At 46.3% G+C, this 10442-nt stretch overlaps 1 long non-coding RNA gene across 1 annotated transcript; it reads left to right on the top strand.

Annotated features, from left to right (window-relative positions):
- Positions 1 to 3667: 3667 nt before the first annotated feature.
- On the top strand, positions 3668 to 10442 carry LOC119965373. Its single transcript, XR_005460496.1, has 2 exons — positions 3668 to 3868; positions 10306 to 10442. It is a non-coding gene; the product is annotated as an uncharacterized LOC119965373 (long non-coding RNA).

Here is a 10442-nt window from a genome sequence, read left to right as displayed (position 1 = left end):
TGGGCTTGCAAAATCCTACCAACTCTCCTGGCTTGAGACAATTCACACCTCTTTAACCTGGGGTTACCCCTATCTCTGGATCTGTAAAGACTTGATCACTTGCTAATGCTCACATTCAAAGCATTTTCTGGCATCTTTGAATTTGTGTACATATATGTTTCTGGAACATTCCTCTTCATTCACCTGAGGAAGGAGCAGTGCTCTGAAAGCTAGTGTTCGAAACAAAGCTGTTGGGCTTTAACCTGGTGTTGTAACCTTTTTGGTCACTAAGGGCAATTTATCATGGCCAATCCACCTAACCTGCACGCCTTTGGGCTGTGGGAGGAAACCAGAGCACCCGGAGGAAACCCATGCAGATATGGAGAGAACGTGCAGACTCCGCACAGACAGTGAGTGATCCAGCAGGGAATCGAACCTGGGTCCCTGGCGCTGTGAAGCCACAGTGCTATCCACTTGTGCTACAGTGCTGCCCAGGGTCCCACGTTCATAATGTAGGAAACACCATACAATTTGCGCAAAGTAAATTCCCACAAACAGCAATGTGATAATGACCAGATAATCATTTTGTGATCCTGAATGAGGAATAAATAGTAACCACGCCACCAAGGATAACTCTCTTATTGTTCTTTGAAATAGTGTTATGAGATCATGTCGACCTGAGGCCCTTGATTTACACCTCAGCAGAAAGGTGACAACTTCATCAGCACAGCTGGAGTGTCAGCTTTGGACTTTTCTGCTCAAGTCCTGGAGCATGAGAAAGCCACAATTTTCTAACTCTGAAATGAGAGTCCTACCAATTGAGGCAGCGCGGTAGCAGACGTGGCTAGCACTGTGGCTTCACAGTGCCAGAGTCCCAGGTTCGATTCCCCGCTGGGTCACTTTCTGTGCAGAGTCTGCACATTCTCCCCGTGCCTGTGTGGGTTTCCTCCGGGTGCTCTGGTTTCCTCCCACAGTCCAAAGACGTGCAGGTTAGGTGGATTGGCTATGCTAAATCGCCGTTAGTGTCCAAAAATGTTAGGAGGTGGTTATTGGGATAGGGTGGCTGTAAGGGCTTAAGTGGGTCGGTGCAGACTCGATGGGCTGAATGGCCTCCTTCTGCACTGTATGTTCTATGTGTCTATGTAGCTATGGTTAATACAAGTGGAGCAAACAGCTGGAGCCAGGAGCAGTCCTTGATAAGGGTGAAGCTGTGAGGAGCATTCAGTGCTCCGAAAGCTAGTGATTTGAAACAAACCTGTTGGACTTTAACCTGGTGTAAGACTTCTTACTGTGCTCAAATAAATAAGGAAGTGGCAGGGCTGATAATCTTCTGTGACTGACTGCATCATGTGGGATTCTGGAATGCACAACAATCTTGTACACCACATAATAATAATCTTTATTATTAGAACAAAGACAATTACAGCACAGGAACCGGCCCTCCAAGCCTGCGCCGATCCAGATCCTTTATCTAAACCTGTCGCCTATTTTCCAAGGATCTAAAAGAACAAAGAAAATTACAGCACAGGAACAAGTAGGCTTACATTAACACTGCAATGAAGTTACTGTAAAAAGTCCCAAGTCGCCACATTCCGGCACCTGTTTTTCGGCTCAGTTGCTGTGCTGGAATTTGAATTATGGACATTGGGGGGAGGAGGAGCAGGAGAAGTGGTGCGGCATCAGTGAAGAGAGAATTACTTGTTCCAAGAGGTAGCACACCTCTTGGGTTCGACAGAACTCTGGATTTGCTCAGGGACAGGAGGATGTGACTACGACAGGTACAGGGAATCAACGTAGTGATGTAGCCTCAACCCTGACTTTGTCTGATGGGTACTAGTTTACTACCTGAATGAGGAGAAAGATTGCAAGGTGGATGGATAGACTGGCCATGATGAAGAATTTTATTCAAGTGGGGGGAGCAAGGATGAATATACTAGAGATAGGGGAATTGAGACTGTTCTCTGCAGCTGCAAATGGTAGCTTCAAAGGTTATCAGAGTTAAGGACATGTCCTTGCAGTTGGAGAGAAACTTGAAATTGGAGGGGGAGAGAATTCAATTGCTGTGGTCCACATGGGAACTAAAGGAATGATGTTGTGCTGAGAGAATGTGAAGAGTTAGGATCCAAAATAAACATAGAACATCATAAGTAATAATCTCTGAGCCACATGCCAATTGGCATAAAGTCAAGCAGATTAGAAAATTAAACTTGTGGCTTAAAGAGTACAGTTAGAAGAAAGGGTTTAGATTCATGGATCAGTGCTTGAGGAAGAGTGAACTATTCTGCTGGGATAGGCTCCACTTGGATGGGGTTGGGATAAATATCCTGGCCAATATGTAATTATGGCAATGGATAGGGCTTTAAACTTGGAGGGCAGCCGGTATTTAGGTGAAAGATTTAGAAATCCAAAGAAAAAGGTCAAGGCAACAGACCAGTTTGGCACTGTGGATAAAGACAAGCAGATGGACAACCAGAGTGGACAGGAAGGTACAGAGTTTTAAATGATTGGCAAATAAGGTCATTGGAGGGAACAGAAATAAATGAAATTAAAGGCTCTTTGTCTGAAAATGTGAAGCATCTGCATTTAGATGAACTAGTAGTACAAATAGAGGTAAATTATTTAGATCTAATTACCATTAGAGACATGGTTACAAGGTGACTAAAATTGGGAATTAGTCACACCAATTAACCCTCAGATTAAACTACAACCTCTTTTGGAGGGTTAGTACAGACTCAATGGCCTCCTGCACTGATAGGATTGTATGTATTCAGTCAGCTCTCTCAAAGGGGAGAGTTGCCCATGTTCCTCTGGGACTAACGACATATTATAGGTCAATCACCACCCCAATATCTATTTTTCAATTCCCCCCATCTTTATACTTCAATCCCCTCCAATCTTTATTTTGCAATCCCCCAATATTTATTTTTTATTCGTTCATGGGATGTTGGCATCGCTGGGGTTGCCCATCCTTAATGAAATTTACGAGTAAACCTGTGGATCTGGAGTCGCACGTCGGCCAGACCAGGGAAGGATGGCAGATGTCCTTCCCTTAAGGGCATTAGTGAACCAGATGGGCATTTACGACAATGGTTTATGGCCATGAGACTTTCAATTCCAAATATTTTATTTAATTCAAACTCCCAACTGCTCTGGTGGGATTCAAACCCAGGTCCCGAGAGCATTATGCAGGGTCTCTGGATTACTCGACCAGTGACAATACCACTATGCCACTGCCTCCTGTCAACACTCACCTCCCCATTCATCTCACTGCCCCCTGCATTTATTTGTGCTGCCTCACAGCGCCAGGGACCCGGGTATGATTCTGGCTTTGGGTGATTGCAAACACCACACAGATGTTCTCCCCGTGTCTGCGTAGGTTTCCTCCCATAATCCAAAGTTATGTGGGTGAGGTAGGTTTGTGGGCCTTTATAAGAGTGCTCTCTCGAAGACTTGATGGGCCGAAAGGCCTTTCCGTATTTCCTCTGGATAATTCGCCATCGCCCCGCCCCAGAATTGCCGCAACAGACGGTTGCGTTTCTTAACAACGCTTTCCAAAGCGCCTCTCAGTCGATGATCTTCTCACTGTCCTGTGGGCGAGCTGCCAACGTCTCTTTGCCTCTCGCCTCCGTCCTGCTGTCTGCACCAAGATGGCGCTTTCAGGCCGGCTCCGCTTTGCTAACTGCGCAGGCGCCCAAATCCTGGCCTCCGTGTCGTCGTCGCGTCGCCGTTGCACGTGCCTAATACGGTTGCTCTGATTGGCCACCCCCTGCCCAGGGTAAATTGACGACGTGATCGGATTGGAGAAATCCAAGGTAGCAACGGCGCCATTTTGTCTGTGGAGGCGAAAGGTGCGGAACTGGAATTCTAAAAATCGCCAACAGCAGCCAGGGTAAGAGTTAAAAGTATCATAGCGGTGCAGGCCCTACGCCTGTGGCGGTGCCCTTCTCAGGCTCTGATGCGCGATTTGGAGACTGCAGGGTCGGCTGGTTCCCTCCTCCCCGCAGTGTGGGCAGCGTTGGCGGAGACACAGGACAATAAGGCTGCAGCTCATTGGCCGTCAGGCTGTGTGTTTCTGAGGATGTGAGAAGGAAAGAAATTCTGAGGAGGAAGGGCAGAGGAGTGAGACAAGAGGAGGGAGAGGGGAAGAGGCGACGAGGGGGAGGAAATATTTGCAATCATCTTCAGGCAGAAGTGCAAAGTGGATGATCTATCTCTGCTTCCTTCGGAGATCCCCATCGTTACCTTTGCCAGTCTTCAGCTAATTCGATTCACTCCACATAATGTGTAGGAATAGTTGAAGGTGCAGCAAGGCAATCTAGGCCCTGCCATGTTGCCCCCTAGCCAAGTGACCCGGTATATTCTGCCCTCAAAAAGTAGGATAAATCCAATCCACCCAATAACCATCATCAGTTTACTCAATCATCACAAATATGCTGGAAGGTGTTTGCAACAGTACTATCAAGTGGCACTTGTTTGGCAATAAGCTGCTTCCCCAATTTTCAGTCTAGCTTTCACCAAGGCCACTCTACTGCCCCTGACCTCATTGGGTCCTTGGTCTAAACACAGACAAAAAAAAACAATTACTCTAGTGTAAGGTGAGAGTGACTTTCTTTGGCATCAAGGCAGCATTGGACTGAGTTTTACTGTGGGCATCCTGGAAAAATTGAATTCAGTGGCAATAGAGCGGAATACTTTGATAAGGTTGGAGTTGTATCAAACAGTTATAACGAGGCTGGTCATCTCAGGCTCAGGGCATCACTGCGAGACTTCCTGTGAATAGTGTCCTAAGTCCAACCATCTTCAATTGCTTCATCAATGACCATCCCTCTTGTCATAAGATAGAAGTGGGAATGTTCACTGATAAACGTGCAATGTTCAGCACTGTTTGCGATTGCTCTGATTCTGAGGCAGTTCGTCCCTGCATACAGCAAGATTGGGCAGCATTCAGACCTGGGTTAATTAATCACAAATAACATTCACAGCATGGAAATAACAGTATCCTCCCTTGAAGTTCAACAGTGTCACCAACTTTGCATTCCCCACATCAACATCTTGGAGGCTAGCATCGCGAACACTCCCACCCAGAATTACTCCAACTTTTCACAGCCCCAGAACATATGTGCGTGGTCCCCGCTCACACTTTTCACACCTCTGCCACCCCCTGAAGAACCCACTTGTTCTTGCATGTGTCATGCGTACCTTGTGTACAATCTTAGAACTGTATCACACTCATTCTTGTGCACGAGGAGGATGCATTTACCCTTCGTAGCACCTCACTCCTTACTCCCCAATTTATCTCCCCACCCAGCACCCCCTTTCACTTCTTAATTCACCTCCCAGCTAATTGTATATGTCTCTGATCCTGCTCCCCACTTCCATATCCGGAAGCAACAGTTGTTCCAGAAGAATAAAGGGATTAAGGGTTATGGTGTTCGGTCTGGAAAGTGGAGCTGAGTCCACAAAAGATCAGCCATGATCTCATTGAATGGCGGAGCAGGCTGGAGGGGCCAGATGGCCGACTCCTGCTCCTAATTCTTATGTTCTTGTGTTCCAGCAGGGTGTACCTCAGCAACCTGGGGAACTCTTTCCAAACCTTCCCCGTGAATTTCCTTACCTGCAGGTACCTAAACTCACTTCCTCTCGGGAGCTCTACCCTCTCCTTCAATTCATCTATACTGTAAAACCAGCCCCACTACTCTCCGCTTCTTATTATATGTGCCATCTACTCGCTCTCCCTCTCTCTCTCTCTCTCTCTCTCTCCTCTCTCCTCTCTCTCTCTCCTCTCTCTCTCTCTCCCCCTCTCTCTCTCGCTCTCCCTCCCCCCCCCCCCCCCCCCCCCCCCCCCCCCCCCCCCCCCGCTCAAAAACGTGGTTTTCACACAACGGTGTTAACACCGATTCTCTATTCTAAAGCACCTCCTCAGCTGGTTCCAGATCTTCACCGAGGACTGCACCACCGGGCTCCCTGAGTATCTGCTCGGTGCCATTGGCAACGCGACTGTCACCATAACCCTTAAGCTAGACCCCCTACAAGTTTTTTCCTCCATCCTAGCCCATTCTACCCCCTCTCCTTCCCACCATCACCTCTTAATCCATGGTACCTTCCCTACCCATACAAAGTCCGAAATAATTATGTCCAGTTTCCGAAAGAAGGCCTTCGGTATAAAGATCGGGAGTGTCTGGAATATGAACAGGAACCTCGCAGAATATTCATCTTCACCACTTGGGCCCTCCCTGCCAAGTGCAACATATCCCACCTCTTGAGATCCTCCCTAGCCTCCTCCACCTGTTTTGTTAAATTCCATTTGTGAAGCATCGCCAATTCCCTCGCTATCCGAATCCCCAGGTATCTAAACCTGTCTCCAGCCACCTTAAATGGCATCCCTCTAAATTGGTTGCCGACCCAACTCATTCACCGGGAATACTTCGCTTTTCCCTACATTTAACTTGTATCCCGAGAACAGGTGCACCCATGCCACAAACTTCGGTCCAGACCCAAACCTTCCCAGGACCTCAAGCAGGTACCGCCGCTCCACCCGATCGAATGCCTTCTCCGTGTCCATGGACACCACTACCTCCGGTACCTCAGCTCCTAACGGGGTCATAATCACGTTTAACAGCTTCTTTTGTTTTACTAGAAAGCTGCCTGCCCTTCACGAAGCCTGTTTGGTCTTCTGCAACCACCCCCGGGACACAACCTTCTATCCTTCCCGCCACCAAATTAGCCAGCACATTCACGTCTGTATTTAACAGTAATATGGGCCTATATGACCCATGGTCCAAAGGGTCCTTCCACTTTTTTGGTATTAATGCGCTCACATTTGACTTGGCTTCTCTCCGTATTCGTACTACACCTCTCTTGCCCTATGCAGCTGACCTACTGCCCTCCCCATTGTCAGCCTATCAAATTGGCCCTGTAATGTTTTCCTCTTCGCCAATCCCTCTGTGGTGGGCACCCTCGAGTACTCCCTATCTACCTCCACTATCTCATTCATTAGCCATTCATATTCCTTCCTCCTTTTCCTATCTGCATGAGCCTTGAATGATACCTATGTTGTTTGTACCAATGTGTACCACGACCATCAGCTGTTCATCCACCCACTCCAGAATGTACTGCAACCACTCTGAGTCATCCTTGACCCGAGCACCAGGGAGGCAACATACCATCCTGGAGGCTAGTTTCGGCCACAGAAATATCTATCTGTTCCCCTTACAATTGAATCTACTAAAACTATTGCATTCCCGCAGATTTTACTCCTCCCCTCTACAACCGAACCAACCATGATGCAGCAGAACCAACCATGATGCAGCAGAACCAACCATGACGCAACTAATTTGGCTGTTGCTGCTTTCCCCTGAGAGGTCATTCCCCTCAACAGTATCCAAAGCGGTATATCTATTTTGCAGGGGAATGACCACAGGAGATTCCTGCACTGCCTGCTCAGCTCTCTTGCTCTACCTGGTGGTCACCCATTCCCTTCCTGCCTGCGGAGTCTGAGCCTGTGATGTGACTACCTCTCTATACGTGGTATGCGTCGCCACGACCCTCTCAACCTTGCGGATGCTCCATTGTCTTCAGCTGCCACTCCAGCTCCGAAACTTGGGTTTCCAAGAGCTGTAGTTGGAGACATTTCCTGCACAAATACTGCTCCCGCACACTGGGAATGTTCCCAGCTTCCCACATGGAGCAAGAGGAGCTAACCAAGTCTTTGAGCTCTGCTGCCATGATGTACCCCTTTAAATTAAACCTTAGGAAGATGCTTGAAGTTAGATTAAATCCAATTCTCTGTGGTCCATCTTTCCTTGTCCTTGTTACTGCCAATTATAGCCCCAACAGTTTATAAACCACAACATATTTTCAAGTATAAGTGGTAAAAGTTGTAAAGACTTACTGACCTTGTCCACTATTTACCAATCAGCTCTCTCCCTTGTAGCCTCAGCTGCAGCAGGGCAAGGATGCTCTCTGAAGATTTAAAAGTTACAAAGCAAGGAGAAAAAGCAAAGAACTTCCCACTCTGTTTCAAATTCCCAAGTTTAAAACTCACTTTGGGTGTGCCTCACTCCTCATGTGGCCTCTCCCACTGCTCGTGCGCAAAGCTCACAGTTGCATTTTCTATGATAATGGTTAGCAAAGGGAATGTCAAATGGGTAAATTATATTTTAATTGTTCCACCAATGTGTTTAGTCAGATAAGTCACTGGGTTGGTGTGTGTTGGAGGCAGGGAGCAGAGTGGGTAAATGCCAGGAGATTGTTGTCTTCATTTCGTCAGCAGATGGGACTCGACACAATCCTTACCAAACTTGTCCAAAGCATCATTGTATGAAAAACATTGGGGCTTCAGTTGCTACCTTGCCATGATAGTACAGCACCTTTTACTGAGCCCAAGACTTAACAGTGTTACTTCTGCACTGTTGCAGCAGTATGCTGACTTTTGAAATCATTTTCAAATTAAGCTTTATTTTGAAAATGTGATGCGTCACACAACTGAGTTTTACTTCTGGAAACTTGATTTACGTGCTGATATACCATATTCAAACTATTTCACCCCTAGTTTTTCGAGTAACTAGAAAGATATCTGCCTCCACACTGCTTTTAGCCCTGAGGCGTTCGTAGAAAAATAGAAAATAGGAGCAGAAAGAGGCCATTTGGCCCTTCGAGCCTTCTCCGTCAATCATTAATGTCATGGCTGATCATCCAACTCAAAGGGCCTAATCCCGCCTTCTCTCCCCCCACCCCCCACCCCACCCCACCACCATATCCTGAGATCCCCTTTGCCTGAAGTGCTATATCTAACCTCTTCTTGAAAATATACAATATTCTGGCCTCAACTGCTTCCTGTGATAATGAATTTCACAGGCTGATGACTCTGGGTGAAGACATTTCTCCTCAGCTCTCCCTTAAATGGTCTACCCTGTATCCTCAGTCTGTGATCCCTGATTCTGGAAATCCCCACCATCGGGAACATCCTTCTGACATCTACCCTGCCCAGTCCTGTTAAAATCTTGTGGGTTTCTATGAGGTTCCCACCTTTTTTTTCTGATTCTTAATGTTGATACCCCGGTTCAAACCCTCCACCACTGACGAACAGTGGCAGCCATGTGTATCATCTACAAGATGCACTGGAATAACTCACCAAGCACCTTCCAAACCCTTGACCGCTACCATCTAGAAGGACAAGAGCAGCATATACTTGGGAACCCCACCACCTGGAGTTTCCCCTTGAAGTCACTCACCATCCTGACTTGGAAATATATCGCCGCTCCTTCACTGTCATTGGGGCAACATCCTGGAACCTTCCCTAGCAGTACAGCACATGTACCTACACTTCAAGGACTACAGCAGTTCAAGAAGGCAACTCACTACCACCTTCTGAAGGGCAACTAGGGATGGGCAATAAAGGTTGGCCTAACCAGTGACACCCACATTCTGTAAATGAATAATGAAAAGTGATAGGTGGCTTATCAAAAATATGCTATCTCTCCAGACCCTTAAAGTTCCTTATTGATTAGTCCTGGAGCTGATATCAGATTAGGGACATTAGAAGTTTGTAAACCAGAGCTGAATAAGTCACATTAAATTTGACTCCCATCAGGAATTCTTGAAGTTCTTTCCTTTTTGTTTTAAATAATGAGACGACTGAACTTGTAGCCTCTCATTTTTTTCTATTGAGTGATAAATATAACCTATGTTAATCTGAAAGTAACTTCTTTGGTTTAAAAACACATAAGTTCTGATCCTAATTGTTCAACGTTACATTTGTCGTTTGCCTCTTTTATTTCAACTTGATTGTGTCCAATTTTGAAAAGTGTGGTCCACTGATCTGTGTGCAGTTTTGGGCTTCACAATTACGAAATAATATACTCACATTGGAGATGGAACAGCAAAAGTTCATAAAATTGGTCCTTGGGATGAGGAGGTTTCCTATTATGAGAGGTTGAGAGACTTAGATTTGTATTCTCTGGAGTTGAGAAGAATAAGAGGCCATCTCCTCAATGTACGAAATTCTAAAGGGGCTTTTAGGGCAGAAGCTGAAAGATCGTTTCCTCTGGTTGGGGAATCTAAAACACAGGCAGTCTCAGGATAAAGGGCCATGTATTGAGAATCTTTGGAATTCTCGATCCAAGGGGGTTGTGGGTGCTCCATTGCTGAATACTTTTAAGGCTGAGACAGACAGATTTTTGGTGTCTTGGGGAAATAAAGGATACGGCGGAGCAGGCTCGATGAGCCTTGTGGTCTACTGCTGCTTCTATTTCCTGTATGTACTTAATACGTTATATTTTACTTTATGGCAGATAGTTTTTAATGCTTTGTATTCTCTCCCTTAAGGAATGGATGGCCCATATGATGGAGCAGAGATAACACTGGTGACAGAAGAAATCGAAGGCTGTTACAGCTGTACAAAAAACTTAACACCCATAAAGAAAAAAAAATGGAAAGAGCAAAGTGAGGATGGAAGCAAAAAA

The sequence above is a fragment of the Scyliorhinus canicula genome, chromosome 4 (assembly GCF_902713615.1).
Source record: "Scyliorhinus canicula chromosome 4, sScyCan1.1, whole genome shotgun sequence".
Classification (NCBI taxonomy): Eukaryota; Metazoa; Chordata; class Chondrichthyes; order Carcharhiniformes; family Scyliorhinidae; genus Scyliorhinus; species Scyliorhinus canicula.
Note: the sequence above shows the minus strand (reverse complement) of the source record. Positions and strands in the feature narration are given on the sequence as shown.